General features: G+C 46.3%; 1 long non-coding RNA gene across 8 annotated transcripts; it reads left to right on the top strand.

The window, feature by feature from the left end:
- The first annotated feature begins 47 nt into the window (after positions 1-47).
- Positions 48-15,684, top strand: LOC141950939 (uncharacterized). Of its 8 annotated transcripts, none has more exons than XR_012631206.1 (4): positions 48-346; positions 627-7,649; positions 10,308-13,054; positions 14,666-15,684. It is a non-coding gene; the product is annotated as an uncharacterized LOC141950939 (long non-coding RNA). The 8 variants fall into 8 exon arrangements; XR_012631210.1 differs by lacking the exon at positions 14,666-15,684 and having other exon boundaries at positions 627-814; positions 2,830-7,649; positions 10,308-13,295; XR_012631211.1 differs by lacking the exon at positions 14,666-15,684 and having other exon boundaries at positions 627-6,236; positions 6,930-7,649; positions 10,308-13,295.
- Positions 15,685-19,213: the final 3,529 nt, after the last annotated feature.

Genomic DNA, 19,213 nt, shown 5'->3' with positions numbered 1-19,213 from the left:
ACCAATGACAGGCAGCTCCTCCGTGACGCCACCGGAAGTAGCTTCCGGAGGGCGGCCTGCCCTCGCCGGTCCGCCCCTCGGTGTCGTCCGGCCGGGGAGCGGCGCTCCCGGCCCGGGGTTCCCCTAGGGGGGTGCCTTTCCCACCCGCAGCGCTGAGGCCGAGGGTTTTCACCGTGAGCGGGGGGCTCCAGCCCTTCGCGTGGGTATCGCTTATCCCGTGTCTCCTTCCGGGGTCGCCTCCGGCCGAGCTGCTGGCGGGGTTTGCAGGATGGGGCGGGGAGCACCCAAACTGCCGTCGCTTGGGCGAGGGAAGGCCAGAAGTGGGTAGAGAAGGGAAAACGGGTAGGTAAGTGCAGCTTGGCTTCACCAGACACCTGCGGTTGAGGCTAATTTTGACCATCAGATTCAAAGCACAGAAATTGGGCTGTTCCTAAGCAGCTCAGTTGGGCAGACTTTGTCTGTGTTTTGATTTAGGGGAGTCTTCTCTAATTAGCAATTTGACCTCCAAACAGAATCTCTGATGAGGTTGGAAGACTTCCCATTTGCAATGGTCATTATTTTATGTGCACATTGCTGATTACACTGACCTAAATTCTGTTCTCTCCTTTGATATCTCTGTATGAAAGTTGAAGATGGAGAAACTGCACGCAACGGGACTGTAATGCGTGACTGTGAGGAACGATGAGTGAATTCCTGTAGAAGGAGAAAAAGAGACATTTATGCAGAGTTCCTTTCAAAGCCATGATCAGGGGAAATCTGATCTCTCCGTTTTTAAATGAGCTCTGTGCGGAGGTGCTCACAGACTGCAGCAGTGGTATGGAAGCGTTTCAGTTTGTGATGAAATGGGGCATGAATGTGCTACAAGTTCTGTAGCTTTAAACCTCCTCATCGAGGTAACGGCACTGTCAAGGGGCAATAGAGCGATGCCAAGCTTTAGCACAAATCTGACCAGGGCTTTGGAAACGTGAGGCCCCTGTGATCCCAAAGTCCCAATGGACTCAGTGGCGTAAGGAGCTTTTGCCCTGAGGAAGGAAAGGGTGCATGGCTTCATCCCAGGACAGGGAGCTTTTCCACCTACTTGTTACGGTGTGCATGAGCAGAAGATAGATACGCTTACAGAGGCAGTTGGAAATACTTTAGCATTATCCAGAGACAAACGCAGTTAACCCCAGATGTCTCTCCCTGTGAACAGCAGGAAGATAAAGGACAGCTTTTTATGACAGCTATTTGAAAGTCAGTTTTATCATAAGTTTTTATGATAACAGTGTTCGGCGCCTCTCTTCTAATAAGGAAAATAAACTGAAGCTGTGAATTCATTTCAATAAGTTTGCCATTAGTAAAGGATCGGTATTTCAGGAAAATGAAAATTCAAGATCTTCCAAAAAAATCACATTCTGGAAGGTCTGATGGTAATGTATTTTCTGGCTTCAGCACCAATGCAAAATGAAAGGAAAGAATCAATTTTATTTACACAAATGATACTGAAAAACAAACAGAAGAAGGTAATTTATGTTATGACAACCTTACTGGAAGCTGTAGTCAGTTCAGTCTTCTGAAAATCAGAAATGGAAAAAGCCATTTCAGACCATCTTTCCCACCAAAGTGGGGCAAGATGAGCTGTAGTCTAATGCATTCTCTTTCTTACAGGACAGTAGTTACCCGAGAGCTCTGTACAAGCTCCTGTGGTCATTTACCTGGTATCTGCCAGCCTATTTTTTTTATCAGGGAATAGTCTGTCACCAGACTGGCAAAGTTGATTGAAACGAAGTGCCCCGCAGTGATTGTACGAGTGGCGAGTCATATAGCAAAGGGTTAGATGAGTTGCAATTAGAGAAGGAAATTCATTGAACTAAGGCTTTGATGAGGATTCTATTTTCTTAGGTTAACCTAGTATAATTAGCAACAAATTCACCGTTGATTTAAACCTGCTGATTCACACATTGCACATTGGATGGCAGTTAGGTGACTTATGTCCACATGCCTTTGTTTGCGGAAACATTAGAGGGGAGTCTATCCTGAATCGAGGACTTCTGTTTTGGAGACCATACAGGCCTGACTGGTAAATGTTGGTATAGTCTTCTAAAACTATGCCTGTTGTTTTAATTAGCACTCAGTCTCCTCTTTTCTTTCTCTGTCAGACCAGAACTGCAAAGGGCTGGAATCCTTTTAGCATTTTAACACTTCCTTGACAAACATCCTGCTGTTTTATAGCTGCCCTCCTGAAGTGTAAGAGCTCTTTTTTTGTGGAGAAAAGAAATCTCCAAACTCAAGGAATTGTTTGCACTTGTGTTTGGTGACATCTGCTTTACTGCAAGCATCACTGAATGCAGATCTACAGCCTTTTAACCCTATTCTCTAGGGCAACAATTTTGTGCTCTAGTTCTTCCAGGCTCTTATTTGTCACCTTTTTTCAAGGAGTATAAGATGTAGCTTCTCTCTTAAGAAAAGCTTTGCTCTTACCCTAAGAGCAAAGATCTGTGCAGAAATCCCTACAGGGTAACAAAAACCTTCCCCAGGGACAACATCCTTGAACTAGTTTGAACTGAAAGCTCCCAATTTCACAGTGCCTTTGGCTGGAAAATGTAAAATGTTCAAAGGGCTGTGGCATGATTAAAGATTTTCTTGTCTCAGTCTCTGATGCAGGAGTGCAGACCCTTCTTCTCCCTGCTTGGATAGATTGGGTTTATAGGAGTGAATGAAAACAGACTAGGCTGTTAGGGGAAAAAACAGAGACCAAAGGTAGAAAACAGAGAAGGAAGGGCTTCTTGGGGCTTTTCCATCCTTTGCCACTGCAGCTCTGTGCAGATCAGTTGCCTTTGTCCCTTCCAGGCCGTGGATCCAAGAAGATGGTCATGATTTTTGTGCCAGTTGGAACAGAGCTCTGACTCAAGAACATCAGACTCCTTTCGGAGATCTCTTGCTGGACACCTGGTCACTAGTCTCTCATCTCTTCTCTCTGGGAGAATTTTGCTCTTGGTTCAGTTCACTGCACTCACAGGTTTTTGCACCACCCAAGTCCTTTTTTTTTTTAAGTTAGTTTCTATGAGGTTTGGTTCCAGTTGTTTATAATTACTCTCTTCTCCAGACCCTGCACTGCAGCATTTCCGAGCTCAGTATGAAAACAGTGTAGACTTAGTGAGACTGCGTTTCTGATGTATTATCGTGCTGAAAATCCCTGATCTTTGCAGCTAACCCAAAAGCAGGGGAAGAGGGAGCAATATCCACTCCTCCTGCAGCTAAAGATCCTCAGACATACACCACAACCCTTTTAACTGTGTTGAACGCCTTCAGGGCAGATAGCGGTGTTTTGTCACACACAGAAATAGAGACATGGCAAAGATGAGGTACCATTTCTGTTGCTTTAATTGCTGAGGGGACAGCTGAGGCACAGTGTATAGAAATATCTCCTACCTGCAGCTTTGCTGATCTCAGGATATCCAACCCCATCTTTCCCTGCTGCCTTCTCTGTTCAGTTTAGGGTGGTAAAAGCAGGTAAGGTGTGAGGGGCTGGGCCCCCAAGAGCTGTAAGGCAGCAGGCACATATGCAGAGAAGTGTATAGCTTACCCCTCTTCTGCTTTTTGGTGGGTTAGGAAAGAGTTAAATGACAACAGAGGGAGAGGCTGTGCTATTGTTCAGGCATCCCTGGGTCCAGGGTGGCTGGTCTCTATTCCCGGATCTGCCTCTGGCTTCCTGCATGACCTTGGACTGGTCACTTACCTTTTCTTTTCCTTAGCTCCCAAGTTATAACATGGAAATCATTCTTTTCCTGTGGTGCCTCATTCCCTGCGGGTTTCAGGGTGGCTGAGATTCTCCGGTGGGAGATGATGGGAGGAGGAGAAAACATTTGCAGTGGAGAAATATTTACACGGAGGGTAGCAATTCTGGGATGTGTTCTTGTTCACTCAGATACAGCGCGGGCTGTGCATATGGTGATATTTGGTTTTTTTAGTAGGCAAACCTGTGGTGAAAGTCAAATTCCATTTGCCGTTGATGCAGCTGCCCGAGAGCAATGCCAGCTGCAGTGATCCTTTCCTTCACTAGATGGTGCTTTTGATCAAAGATTTTAATAACGGCAGTTCTTTTCTGCACAGAATTTCCTAATTTTTCTTCCCCGGTCTCCATTCCTTCTCCTCTTCTTTCTGTGCTTTAACCCTACGGGGGACACTTAATGATGCTGGATATAGAACAAGGCTAATCTGGTGGTAACAGAGGCTCCAAGCCACCCGCACCCACCAGCCGGCTTGTCTTCTGGGCTTTGGTTTTTGAAGCATGTATCAGTGCTGCTGGGCTGTGGCAGAGAATTGAATTCTTTCCGTGTTTTCTATTCCCATAAGGAAAAGGCTTCAAAGAGCAGGTCCCCTCCCCCTCTCTGCTGGTGAAGGGCATTTAGGGAAGCTGGGAAAAAAAATCCAGCTCTGACAGATGCATTTATTTAACAAACCCCTGCCTTTCCCTACCTTAGCAGAAGATTGGTTGTTTCTTAAAAAGGGAATTGCTGCTTTTATATCCATCTTTGTATTCAGGAGATGGTTACCTAGCCAAGGTCATTGCTGCTGCATGCCAGTATCAAGCAGCGAGCCAGCTTCCTCTTCCTTGAACCAGCACTGATTTCAGTAAGGCTTCCCCAGGTAAAGAATGGAACAGGCTTGAATCTGCCAGTGCAAGGTCCCAAGCCACTGCCGGGTAGAGGAAGCCACAAGAACAGCCTTTCCTTTTATAAAGGCAGCAGAGGAGATGAATGAAATTGTAATCAAACATTTCCTGTGCAGACATGCACGGGGATCGGTTAGGAGCTCGTACAGTATGAGGCACAGCAGGGTGTGTGGCAGTGTCCTGTCATCATCCGCGACAGCGGGTGCGGGGCACATCAGGCTGCCTGCCCCCAGCACCCCAGTCCAGCACCCGCAGACGAAAACCCTCCTGTGCTGGGCCCCTTACGAGCCTGCCCCGAGGCTCTCGCCCCTCGGGTCGCATTCCTGGGCTGGCAGGGCTACCTGCAGGGCTACCTGCAGCCCGCGCCTTCGTGCCAGACTGCCTCGCACGCCGCCAGCGTGCATCCGGACACTCCCATCGGGGAGGCTGCAAGGTTACATCACATACAGCTCCCTCCCCGGTGGAATTTTACAAACATTAATGAATGGGGCTGGATCGCTTCTATGACACCAATCACCCATGCACAGATTTATAGTCTGAGGCCAGGAGAGATTATGCTTCTGCCCCTGGCACTGCACCAACCACAGCAATTTCATGTGTGTGCTGACAAGCCCACAAGGCCGGTGCCTGCAGCGGCCCTGTCCTCACGTGCTGGATGTTATGCTTATGGCAGTGACGTCCCCACAGCAGGGACACGAGCTATGCTAAACTGCAGTCTGACACAAAACTCCTCTCGGGACTGGGAGCTGACAGTGATTTCTTTGTCATTCCCCTGTTGTCATCTTCCCATTGCACATACATTTGTTCATCGTTAGTAAGATATTGCTGATGACTAAACTCTGGGTCTGCATCACAGAGAAACCGTTTGAAGGAGCAGCCCAGAACTGCAGGGTTCAAACTCATAAGAGGAGTGAGAAGTGGGGACAGCGCACTTCCTCGCATCTATTAGATCTGGAGAGCAAACCGCTCTCCCAGTCCCTCCTGGTTGACAGGGAATTGCATCACTGGCGTGTGCAGATTATTTTTTTTTTCTGAAATGTGTTTGTTTTATTGTTTTCCTCTGATGGAATTTGCCAGCATGTTCCAAATTATGTGGTTCTGAAATTTAAAAGCAACATACCTGTGTGGGGGAGAGAAAGAGTGGTTTTCACTTTGCAATCTGGCTCTTCCCTCCCTCCTCCCTTTTCCCCACATCCCCATGTGTTATGGAACCAGCTGCTCCCGGAATAGTTTGGGAATGAAATGTCACCGTTTGAAACTGGTGAGTCACACTTTTTGAGGGGAGGGGGGAGAATATTAAATCTTGCGGTGTGGCAGAGCGTCTCCTGGTGAGTACAGAGAGATTTTTAAAACCACAGACTCCCCAATGATGGAGTTGAGGGGCTTTGAATAAAGGCTGCTGGGTGTGTCCGTGCTGCTTTTTGCAGGAGGATCTCAAAACCCTCTGCAAACTTTAATTGTCTTCCTTAACATGCCCACTGCAGCTGGATCCTAGTGCCTCCTCCAGCAGGACTAGGCTGTGTCTGTCTGACAACACACCTACAGTGACTCTCTTAATTAAGTCTCCCCGCACTGCTGTGAGGTATGTAATTACAGTGAGACCTGACTTAAGCAACCACTCGAGGGACTAACAAAAAAAAAATTCTTTACCAGAGCAAGGAGGAACAGAATTTTAGTTAATACATTTTTTTAAAAAATATTTTAGAGGAAGTTTATTAAGCAGAGGGGGTTAATTATTCTGGTTTCTTCTCAGTTTATCTCAATATTAGGATGATTCCTTTAATATACTGGCTGTTTACATAATCAGGGGTTTTTTCCTTCCAAAAGGATACTTGAGATCTTTTGTCTTTTAACAGAGATTGCTATAAAAAAGTGTCAATTAGTGCAAATGGTGGCAATGGTCTTGCAAAATGAACTATTGTTTATCAGAAACTGAGCAGTTGTCCCTGCCTGCCCAATCCCTGTCTAGTGGTAAAAACTTTCAGCCAAAGGGCAAAATTCAGGATTCCTGCTCTAGGGCGCTCTAACCACCTGTTTTCATGACTCTGTGAGGCAGCTCTGCCTAGTAGGTACCACGAATCGTCTATCTTGAACTAAAGTCGTGTACTAAAGTGGTGTCTCCCAGAGAGCTTTAGCAGTTCCAGGCGGACTGATTTTCGGTGTCGCTGCCCCAAGCCGCTGTCAGAGGTCTCTGCCCGGTACTCGCGGTGTTAGGCTGGACTGTGCGTCACCATTCACAGCCCAGCGTATTAATCTAAACTGCCAACTATTTCAGGTTGCATTACTATTCCAAGCACTGAACTGTGGTGGCCACAGAGAAGATATGCCACCCATTTTGCAGCCTCTGCTTCAACAGTAATGATCTCCAGCTGAAGGACAGGAAGAAGCTGGAAATAGTAATATCATAAATAGTCCCGGTATGGGCTGGCAGCCCTCCCCTTGAGTCTCACCTTCAGTGGCATTCTGACTACATGCTGTGAGTAAAACTCCCAAATTGCAAGCCAAGCTATGCAGCTAACTTGGTGAGGATTTTGCAAGCATAAGCCCTAGGGGGTTTGATGCCATCTCTATTTTATTGGGAAGACTGAGCTAGTAGCAAGATTTTATGAAGTGTGCATTTCTATCTCAAATTTTAGATAGCGTTAACTAGAAACCCACATACTCTATCGTCACTGGATTTGACAAAAATAATCTCTGGCTGCAGAAATTTGCTGCAGAGCCTAAGCTTTTGCTTAATACAAAATAAAACAACCTCAGAGAGAACCTTGAGAAGTCAAATCTGGGTGCCATTCCACATGCCTTTTTCTCAGCAGCAAAGCTTACTTATCTGCCCCACTCTTTTCTCTTTTGCGTATCATTGTTGCCCTTTTTTTCTTAACTCAGACTGTTTCAGTGATTTGGCTTACGCTGCGGGTCTGCAAAGAGTCGAAGCAGCCACACTGCAGGCAGGAGCTGTACGTTGCGGCAGCGACGTAGGAGTGAGCCAAGGAACCAGGTAAGAAAAAGATACTCCTATGGGTCTGCTACGCCATCAAGTTTGAACTTTCAGATATTCCAAACCAGTAAGAGATAGAAATGCCAGTGGATCATCAGTTTCGAAGCATCATGACAGTATTTTAGTGCTTGATATTGTTTTCTGAGCCTCTGTTTCTTCTAGCATAGGTTTCTGCCTGTTTATGGTATGTTTACCTCTCCAGATCCCTAATGGGGATTCCCTTTAGCTTGCAGTTTCCTGCAGATAACTCCCAAGATAACGCTGGGCGCGATCAGTACAAATACTCCCTATTGAAAAGTAGCTTTTTTCTTAAAATGAGGTTAGTGTAATTTCAAATTGAGTAACCAACGATGAATTTACTGAGTGTACAACTCACTGAAGTACTGAATTCAGTAAGCATTTGAAGTCTCAAAGATAGGTGGTAATTTCTTTAAAACTGAATGTTTTTTTTCCCAAATCAAAGGATTTTGCCTCATCACCTACAGTGGGATTTCCCAGGGTGCCTGAGTCCACACGTCCTCAGCCTCTTAGACCTTCGCAAAACTGATACATAATGTGTGGAAGTTTTCCTAACATGAACAGACATTTCAGTTCATTCTGAAAGGCCAAGATTACTACTGATTTGTTTTGGGGGAGAAAAAAAAAGGACAACTGAAATGACGTTGGACATTCATTAGCAAAGCATTGTCAGAACACAATAGAAGAACAGACAAAAGCCAGTCCAGATTCTGTGGTATTTCCTAAAGGGCTCCCTCTGGCACATGGCTATTCCCTGCCAATCCTTTTGTATTGTTTTTGATAATGAATAGAAGCTGAACAGATGATTGTTGCATTGTCCACTAAGTGATTCATTTACATTAAATAGTGCTCCAAAAGTAGGCTTTGGGTGGACTTTTTTAGTCACTTCAGTTATTTATTTGTACAGTTTAATTACCGTCTTTTAACTCTCCACTGTACATAATTGTTTCCTGATTGCTTCAGCTCCTCTGAAGTCAGTGGTCCAACAAGCCCTGACATAAGAAGCAGCATCTCTGCATTTTCAAAGATGCTGAATTTTGAATGGTCACCTCTAGAAAACTGCTCCTGAGTTGGGAAGGTGCTGAGGTTCTTAAGCATCTGCAGGTCCCTAGTGTCCTTGGTCCCTGTCTCTGAAAGTTGGGCTATGAAGCACAAACCTTGCTGCATAAGCCATCACAGTTCCATTGATTTCCTCATTAATCTCTCAACTCCTGCTGCATGTCTGCACCAAGGTTTCTTTATTAACCTAGGGCTTCCATTACAATTTCAAGCTTTTCTTACAGAGGTCAAAAGTTTTGTTTTGTTGTGTTTTATTTTGTTTTGTTTTGCTTTGCTTTGCTTTGTTTTGCGGGGTGTGACAGATGTTATGTGCTTGAGGGCGTATTGACAGTATTGCAGTTAGAAGAGCTTCAGTGTCTGAAGCTATTTAGCCCCAGATCCACATCCAGAACTGCAGGTCCACTAATTTGGATGTACTAATGGGTGGGGGAGAATGACACGGTAGTGAAGGGCTTTTTGATGGTTGAAGAATCTAAGGAAATCAACACTCCAGGCCATCTCCTGTTGTCTGAGAAGCTGCATGACTTTGCATTTGTTGAATAGCTGCAGTTACATCTCAAAAGCCCTGATTTCCTAGTTATTCTCTGTTCCCCATTCCATGTACCGCAGAGGGGTTCAGTGGGGACTTTTGTTCTGTCTGGGTGAAAAAGTAGAGTCTGGGACAAGGCAGCAAAATAGTGATGCAGAGAGGGGAAGGAATGGACCTAATAGTGTTGAGCTGTTCATGTAATATGGCTTCGGTTTCAACCTCCCAGGGCAGAGCAAAGCAGCCGTTGCAGTCTTTTCTGACATTTTTCTCAGTCCCTTCTCCATCCATTTAGGAAAAATGAAATCACCCATCCTCTGCCTAGATATAAAAGAAAGAAGTTTGAAGAGTTTATATGCCTGTACCCGCCAAGATGAGGCAAGAAAAAGATTGACTTTTTGCAACCGGTTTCCTAACAACTTATAAGCCAAATGAACAGGGAGAACAAATACGCTCCAGTACCACTGTAGCCTTCCAGCTGTGAAAGACATGGCGCTACAGCTCTGTGCCATTCTCTACTGCTTGAGCTACAGAACCTGGGCAGAAGCTGCTGCGTGGCTACCTGAGGTTTAGGCTTCTGTGTGTTACGCTTCTGTTACCCTGCTTCAGAAACTGGCTTTGCCTGCTCTGTGATTAAAGCAAACTATCCCCCCCTTAGGATCTCCTGGCACTTCAGCTTTCTTTGGGGTTATATGGCATCTTCATAAACCCAGATGAAACTCAGCAGACAACACAAATAAAACCAGCCCTTCCTCTGCAGAAAACCACGAAGTATGGCTAGGGTTTCCCCCACTGCCTTCCACTTTAACCCTCCAGCATTGCTGTCCTTGTACTCTTGCTCTCCCAGGAGCCCACATCGCTCTGTGTTTAGTGGCAGGCGATGAAATCAAACCGTGCATTAGCAGCTCCATAATAGCTTTGCTCAGTGGAACCCAGCTTCCTTCATTAATCCAGAAAATGAGAGTTGTTTTCCTACATTTGAGGAGCTAATTATTTAAGTGCTGGGAATTAAGGCTCATCAGATACTAGAGACTGATTTTGGTTTTGCTTCCCAGGGGATGGAATGAGATGGAAGGAAGCTGGTTTTGCACAGGTGTGCAGTACAGTAACTCACCAGTACTTGGAGCAGGGAACAACAGCGTGCAGATCCTTGTCTACCGTAAGCATAAAAGCCCCTCTCTTTGTACATCCCTTTTCTTCCAGACATCATCTGATGATTTTTCCCATTCAAATAGATTTTTTAAGTCACCACTGATGAAATAACTCTATAGCTTTATTTTTTTTTTCTGCTATGAAAAGATGCACCCCACTTGTGGTTCACCTAACCTGAATATTTTGCAATAAAACAACAATGCCTTGTCTCAGCTGGGTTTTTAAGAGGGAAACCAGCTCACATCAGTTGTCCTTCTATAATCACTTATCCTTCAGCCTTACCTTTGCTCACCACACTCAGAGAGGGGTTTAGATAGATCAGCTGCAGTCTAACCTTGCAAGGGACCTTCCAGTGGCTTGGGAAACAGAAGATGAATTGGGTGAAAACCCCCCATGTCTGTGGGAAACCACAGACAAGGACAGATCTGTTGTTATAAACAAAGTTTTTACAACAAAATAACTTTCAACAGTAGATGGATGCTTTTGACATTCTTCCCGGAAAATGACAGAGAATTCATTGATGCTGTTGCCAATAACTATATGCTAAAGAAGGGGGATTTGGTTCTGATAGTGTCACTGGACGCATCCACTCTTTATTACAAGCAGCTTGCCAAGAACAAATTTTTCATTTTTATTGAGATAGCCAATGTCCTGTGTTGTCTTCAGAGACTGAGGGAGTGAACTTTTCTGTGTGTTCAGTTGAAGCCAGATGTTAAAGTATTGTCTGGATGTAATTGACTTGACAAATAGCAGGAGTGACATTTTAGCTCCATTTAAGTCAGTGGCAAAATTCCTGTTGAGTTCAACTGGGGCCAAGATTTCATCCTATGACAGTGCTGATGGGAAATCTAACAAATGATCTTCAGAAAAATAAGCGCAGGCATTCTGTTTTTCTGGGACTCTTTTCAACCTATGGGCCATGAATCCTTGGAATTCTGTGCACTGCTTTGAAGAGGTCTGCAAAAGATCACAAAGACAAGAAAGCTTATTGTCAGTAGATTTAAGTTAGCTATACAGCATCCACGATTCCAAGGGAAAACTCAAGGAATCGATTACAAATTTCTAAGTCAGCTCGAGCCATTGAAATCCACCTATCTTTGTAATCCTTGGACTAATGAGCATCCTTCTGGCAGGACCTGTGCAGTTGAACTAACACTTTGTCATTGAATACTGTGGATTCAAGAAGCCGCTCTGTCCCCTACACTAGGACTGAGCCATGTGGAAGCCTCTAATCTGGCACCTACCAGGTGCTGTTACCAAAGGATTGGGTTGAAAACCCAAACTTTGTTTTAGAGAAGCTGGTGTAGCTGGGACTATACAACCAATTCAGTTTTGTAGCAAGGTCAGTATTTTGTCCCTGAGATAAATGAGCAGGTACACAGTGTTCTCCCTACAGACTGTGAGGTGTCTGAAGTATCTCAGATGAACTTTATTGGGAATTAAAGGCAATCAGCTTCAGGCAGAATCATGCAACAGAGACTATCTATGGTATCTCCAGAGGTTTAAGCCCAGTGGTCAGACATATAGCCTGATGTGCTTTAAAGGCTTTGGAGTAAGTTATGGTAGTATTGCTTGGATGGAAGTTCATAATGCTTAGATGAAAAAAGGCTTGAGCTAGGAAAAAAAAAATCACTAGAGATTTAAAAATAGAGTAATTTGAAAATGTTAAAAGTGCTCTGTTTAAGGTTTCATAAATTTTTCCATGTGGGTTTTGGTAAGCAGAGTTGTTCTGTAAGTTCTTTCCTATTAGATTGTGGGAGAATTTGTCTTTTTTAGAGTGCCTGAAAAAATGCAGGAGAGGTACTGAGGAATCTTCATATATTATGTGTCGGTTATTAGCATGAAGAGTCCTTGTGCTGGCGGGAGCAAATAGACTCACTGTGACGAGAACAAGATGCCATAACTGGATCTAGCATTTTAGCCATATGCACACGAGCTAACTTCTCCATCTCTTACTAGAAGATGAAATGGTGTTCACTTCTGGAGACCGGGGCCCAGGGGAAGGCAAAAAGGAGTGAGTGCTAGAGTCCAGCATCTATCACAGAATACCCAAGCTGTGCATCTCTCCTCTTTATATGGAGAAGTGCCTACTTAGGCATCTGCTTCGATTGCTCTACCAGAAGCAGGATGACACTTAACAAGTACTACTTTATGGCAACATATTCCTGAGTTCCTTTTTCAGTTCTATCAAGTATGTGCAGAATCCACAACTTTGCAAGCTCTTCAGTCCTTGAGTTTCAAACCAGCAAGCAATGCAAGCTCCTGCATAGCCCCCTTCAAATCCACTTTTGGAGCGAGGGTCTTCAGCCTCTTGTAGGTTCAGATTTAAGACAGATTCACTTGTAATCCAAGTTTATGTGAGGAATCCTAGCTAAATCCTTGACGTTGCTCACACATCTGTTGAAGGGAAAGGTTCATGTTTACCTGAGAACTAAATTTTAACACATATTATGTGGAAAAGCATGCCCAAGTGATAAAGTAACAATTGATTCATGGCTATCCAGCAGAGTCTAGAAGTGCCACCTTGGGATGACATGGATCGAAGACAGAGTTGCTTTGCTTTTCCATGTGAAGAACGCTGCTTCTTCCCAGCTGAGCTATCGTGTAACGTAGATGACTCTCTGGAGGAAGAGTCTGCTGCACATTTGCGGTATGTTTTAGCTACTATCAACATTTATATTCCATTGGCATTTGAGGGTAAGCACTAATTAGCATAATCATCAATGCTTTAAAATTAAAAATTCCTCCAAGAGACACAGGAGGGATTGAAACTGTTTCCTGCCCCCAGAGGCAAATCCTTTCCCAAGCTATCTGCTGCACCAAAAGATTTTATTCTAGAAACATTCCCAAGCTATGCCCAAGAGTAAATTAAACTACAGCAAACTTGTAAACTCTCGTGTGTGTCTGTGTGTGTGTGGCAAGCAGGCCCTGATTTGACAATTACTAAGTGACAAAATGTTGTCACTATTTTTCACTCCTATTTTGTTTTGACTGTTGCTCTGTGCTGCTGTGTCACCTTTACTGTGTGGGCTGGAACAATCAAGAAGCATTTGTAGAGTCGGAAGTTTACTTCACAGGAAAGATTCTGGTGTCTTCACAAGACTGAAAGCAAGCAGTTTAATGACCCTGCCCCCTTCCAGAGCCTGTCCATCTCCCCAAGTCGGGAGCTGGCCTCAAAAAATCTCAAGAGCCATTCTTTTCTACACTATTTTAGAGTGAATTTTTACTCTGGCTCCAAAATGATTCATTGACAACAAGAACCTCAGATTGGATTTCTGGCTTAAAGAGACAAATATTGGTGGAGAATAAGGTGCCAGGAAAACCTTGGGGGAACTTTAAGTTTGAAAGGTAATGTTCATACCTTGGAAATGTCCTCTAAGAGTCAATCTTTACATTGCTACATTTCTGCCTTTGGGAGGTGACGGTGGGCCTCAGCTCCCATTGACAGCGGGTGTGGTCAAGGATGGGTGTCCTGCATGTGGGTCCCTTTTGTCTCAAAAAATGCTTCTCACACCCTCAAGCAGGTCTGCAAGTGATGGTCCATGAAACCTCAGGGAGCAGGAATAGTTAAATGTTGTCATTGTTCTTGAACTGGCCAGAGAGAAAAATTAGTGTTTTTCCAAAGGAAATATTTCTTTGAGAGGGAAACCCTAACAGATGCAGGTGTTTCTTAAAAGAAAACAGTTGTGTTTCTAAACTCACAATTCTTGTTATTTCTGCATAAGACAAACACCACCACACCCTACACTGAGTAAACATGGGGACTCTGCAAAAAAGAGTGGCACAGAAATCTCCGTGAGAATTTCAGAATCTGCAGGGCATTGAACATATGTATTGTCTTTTGGGTATCCTATTTTTTCAGAGAGATGGACTTAAATTTCATTGGCAGAAATTCTCTCTTTTATCTTTATCTCCTGTTTTGATGTGGTAGCCATGGAGAAAAGCCCAAGATTAGTAACAGTAGGTTGTTGCAGAATAAGAATAACTCTCTACTTGGATTTAGACTGTAGTAATATCAGGGGGTTTGTTTAGCTGGAAATACTCAGATCGCATAGAATAAACACTAGACGCTGTTAGGACATTAATCACCCATCCCATTCACTTCTATCCACCTTGAACTAAACACTGGTAATCCTTAACTTCTGTTTGTCTGAGGGATGCTTTTCACAGGGTAGGGGCTGGCTCTCTACAACTACTGCTTTTGAAAACAATGGTTAGTTGTCCTGAAGGTCAATGTGTTTATACTTTTGCCTTCCTACAGACATCTGGGTACCTGGACCCTTGGAACTTGACTCAGTTTGGCTGATAATGAATGAAATGGGCCATGTTCTGGAGCTGAGATGCCTTGAGCTTCACAAGAAAGCCAAATTCAAAAGTACTATTTTAACAGCAGTGTCTGGCAATGAGTTTCCAGCTTCCCTCTGGAAGCCCATAGTGAGAAACTTTAGAGAAAGGAAGGGGGTGGTGAGTCTTTTCTCAGAGAGCCTAGTTTGGTGGTGCTGTGGGCTAAGAAAGCGGGACAGCAGTAGGAACAAAGACACCACACCTTGCTCTTGGCAAAGCAGGGAATGCTTGACCATAAAGGTTTAGTTTCCCTAACACAGCTGATACCCGTGCTGTCTGGTATATGACTTGATTTGCCTCTCCTCAGCATCTCAGCACGTAGCCTCATGCACGTTTTGCAACTTTTCTTCAGAAAACTATTTTGCACTTTACAGCAACATACAAACCAGAGCTCTTGCAGCATATTTAGGAAGAAATGAATTTACACTGCTTTTGCTGGGATGACATTCTAGGATGAGAGAGACACATAGTGACACACAGAGATACTATCACGTTAAGTTCTACCAGTTCAGCGTGCTTTTACAACATATATCTTGTTTCCAAAGGATCACAGCTAATGTCTTTGTTTGATTCATGGTGATGGAAACTAGGCGTGGATGACTAGCTAATTTTAAGGCCCAGAGAAAAGGCAGATTGTCAGAGACCAGGGTCTGCTTGAAGACTGGCTTCTGAGTTAAAACTAATCAGTCACTTCCTTTGATGGCCCTTTTGTATCTGGATGAGAAAGATCCAAGAGAACTCATTTTTATTACTTATTTCCCTCCTTAAGTCTAGCAGAGAATGTCAGAATGCCATCATGACTTAAGTACATTTTTTTGAGAAGATAAAAGAGTTGTTTGATTAGTAAATGTAAAAGATCTGTATTTTCTGCTGGTTTTTCATTGCTAAAGATCTGGTAGATCTTAAGATCAATGTTATTAAAAACAGTTTATGACATTTCGTAGGTGAGACTCTTTTGAATATGTCTACAGTAGGTTTGGTGTTAAAACCAGAGTGATATTAAAGGGTATGTCTGATCATGGCATGTAAGAAATTTCTTTGGTATTGTCTTTGTGAAGAGATGACAAGTGTGCAGCATGTAGAGAATTCTGTTAAAACTGAAGTCAATAAGTAATATTAACATTGACTTAGTGGAAGTAGAAGGATCACTGAATCTGTGAGGCTGGTTTTTAACACCAGGAGAGTCTTCTCACATCTAAAAAGGTTTCACTTTAGCTCAGTTGTAACACCTCATAACCCCCACCAATCCTTCCTGGATAAATGCGGGAAAAAAAAAAAAAAATCTCTGCTCCAAACAGCTTAGGAGCTAAGACAAAATAAGACAGAGATTTTGAGAGCAGCAGAGTTCAGGGCAACAACCTACTAATCATCAGGTAGACGTTGGTATTGATATGCAAGTAGTTTAGTGAGCCTCGGCTTCTTTGTGCACACTGCAAGCAAAGGGTCCTGATGAGGGTTCAAAGGAAGGAAAGAGGAAGCTACACAGGTATCATCAGGGAGCTTGTCCCAAGCATGGGAGAAAATATGGCTTAATTGGTTCATACTGTTTCTTATGTTTATAAAAGAGCCATTCAGGCTGGGGAGAATGACTGTCTTAGCAAGACGTCCAGCCGTTCCTTGATGTGGGAAACGCTCAGCACTGGGGTCATTAAACTGTGTTCATTAGCATCAGGAAGGCGTCACGCATGTGCAACAGTCTTCTCACGCAGAAAGGACGAGGGCTTAGAAGTCCTGTTATGGCTCATAGTCTCTCTGATGCATTGGGGCGAGTAGGTGGTGTCAGAGCTGCAACACTCGAGTGTGGTTGGAAGCGTTATGCTGCGGTGTCACAGGTAACGATGCCTCTGAGGGTGACGGGTTAACATGTGGGAAGTATGTGCAGCACCAGTTCTTGTCACCTTTTCAAGAAGAGGTGTGGGTTGCCCACTTGCCATGATGACTTCATAGGTCTAATGATTATGTAGCATCAAAGAGAGGGTATAGCCTCACTCCGGATTTCACACATAATTTGCTGAAACATTCAGTGCAACTAGCAATACTAGCAGCACAACTAGCAACCTCTACCAGCTTGTGTACACAGCAGGATAATCGGGCCCTTTCCTGCCTCTTGGCATCTTTTTTTTTTCTCCTGTGGGGTAATTCTAGTTCTATTGCTGGAGCTGTCATCCCCAAACTGCATGGAAGAGGGATTTCAGAGAGAGGCTAACAAGCAGCACGAGCCAGGCAGACTGAACAATCCGCGTTACTGTTACAGGAGGTCTCCCATATGGCACACAGCTACGCTGGCAGGACAGCGTGGCCTGCTGCTGCTTCGCAATCTGAGGGTATAAACTCAGGTCTTTTGCTAGCCCTGCATTCCCTAGCTGCTTTGCCACCAAACCTTATGGTTATACACAAATCGTGAAAAAACATCTCTTACTACCAGATCCCCCTGCTTTCTTTCTAAAATGGCAGCACCTCTAAAGAAAACGGAAGTGGTTCTGTCCTCAGGCGATAGTTGCAATTGTCTTTGATTTCTGCAAGTTGTAGGCCAGAGAACTGGACAGGGCCTCATAAAAATCTGCCAGGTAAAGACGTCAAGATTATAGCTGAGAAAGAATGTAAATAGGATGTATCGAAAAATGGCTTGAGAAAATAATGCAGTGGTATTTAACCACTGCCTTTCTTCTCGCAGTCCTTCCAGGGCCTGTGTAAGAACCCAGTCTCTGCAAAGCCTCATGCCTCTCTTTTCACAAATCATGGCAGAATTCCCATCCTTTTCCTCTTGCCTCACTCCACCATTATGTAACTCTGTAGTGTGTGTGGCACATAAGCTAAGAACTACAAACAGATTCAGAATTTTTTCACTGTCTTCTCATTTGTATAGTCATTTATAGGAAAAACCTTAAATAACACCAGTTCTGGCTATACACTACTTGTGTTTCTTCCCTGTGGAAGCATCAGGAGAGGGACCATATATGGTCCTCGGGGCAAATCGGAGCATTGCACAGATCTCCCCAGACCCCAACGATCTCGATGCTCGGCGAGGCCTGTTACACCCAGACCTGCCCCCACAGAGCCGAACTCGGCTTTTTGAACCTGCGAACGACCAGGATGGGGAAGGGCCTGCCTCTCCTGTTGATTTTGTCCCGCAATACCGGCTGACCAAACCGGAGGCCGCTGTGGCATTACCGGAGGCGCTCCCGGGCAGGAGCCCTGAGCCGTTACGGAGGCCGTTAACAGCTGCCCGGCGCGGAGGCCAAGGCTGCCGGGCAGAGCCTCTGCCAAGCACACAGGGGCACAGGCGGGGAGGCAGCCCTGCCCCAGGAGCGGGAGCCCTGCCCCGGGGAGCGGCCCGGCCGCCGCCGCCCCTCTCCCCCTCAGGAAATCACTAAGGGAGCAGCGAAACAGCCGGGACCAGCGGATGTGACAGCAGCGCTGCCCCCACAGCGCAGGCTGCTGCTGGGAGGGACCGCCCCCTCAGCCGGCCGTCGCCAATCCCCTCTCGCTTCGGAACGTGACCGACGGCCCTGTCGACCAATCCCGCTGCAACATTCGCCACACAGTCCCCGCCCCTTCTTCCGTTGGCTGGCTGTCCTATCAATCGGTCGAGCCTTTCCCGCCCCTTTCCGGCAGGGGGAAATGCTAGGTAGGAAGGGTGGAGGGGGGAGAAGAAAGGGAAAGAAACCAATGAGACACTAGAGACGGACACCTCCGCGGCGGAGTGACAGGCGGGGGGACCAATTGCCGCGCTCCTTCCCCCTCCGGCTCCCTCCCTGAAGGGTGGCGGGGCAGAGGGGGCGCACCTACCGCCCCTTCCCCGTTGGTCTGTCCCACTCCGGGCCTGGCGGGCTAGGTTGAGTTAGCGGCTCGGACCATTGCTCACGGCGGGCGGAGGGGGGTGCGGGCGAGGAGGAGGAGGAGGAAGGAGACGACGAAGGAGGCGGGGGGGACGGTTTAAAGAGACAAGAGCCGAGCGGGCGGCCGGCTGGGGGAGCAGGAGCGGCGGCGGGCGGAGACTCGCCCCCTTCCCCACACACGCTCGCTCACACCGCGGCCAGGGTCGCCGCCGCCAGCGCCCCCCCTCCCCTTCCCCTCCGCCCGCCGCTTCCACAGCGGCCTCTATGAGGTAGAAGGGAGCGGCGGCCACTCCGGGGGCGGCAGCGGCCGCTACAGCCGCCGCCTCCTCCTCGCCTCAGAGAGCCCCATCTTTGTGTGTGAGGGAGAGGGCGGGCGAGAGGGAGTGCGCGCTGCCCGCCCGTCGCCGCGCTTTGTTCGGAGCCGGGGGGCCGTGGCGGCGCGGAGCCCCGGCTCTATGTGCCAGCCGCTCCCCGCGCCCCCACAGCAGCCCCGGGGGGGCGGCGGAGGCCGCGCGGCAGGCGGCGGCGTGAGGGGCCGGAGCCCCTGAGGGCGGGCGCGCGGCGGCGGCGGCGGCGGGGGGGGGGGGGGTGGGGGGGGCGGGCGGCCGGGCGCGCGGCCGCCCCGG

Source organism: Strix uralensis, chromosome 16, assembly GCF_047716275.1.
Source record: "Strix uralensis isolate ZFMK-TIS-50842 chromosome 16, bStrUra1, whole genome shotgun sequence".
Taxonomy (NCBI): domain Eukaryota; kingdom Metazoa; phylum Chordata; class Aves; order Strigiformes; family Strigidae; genus Strix; species Strix uralensis.
The sequence above is the reverse complement of the archived record's forward strand: the minus strand, read 5'-3'. Positions and strand labels throughout refer to the sequence as shown.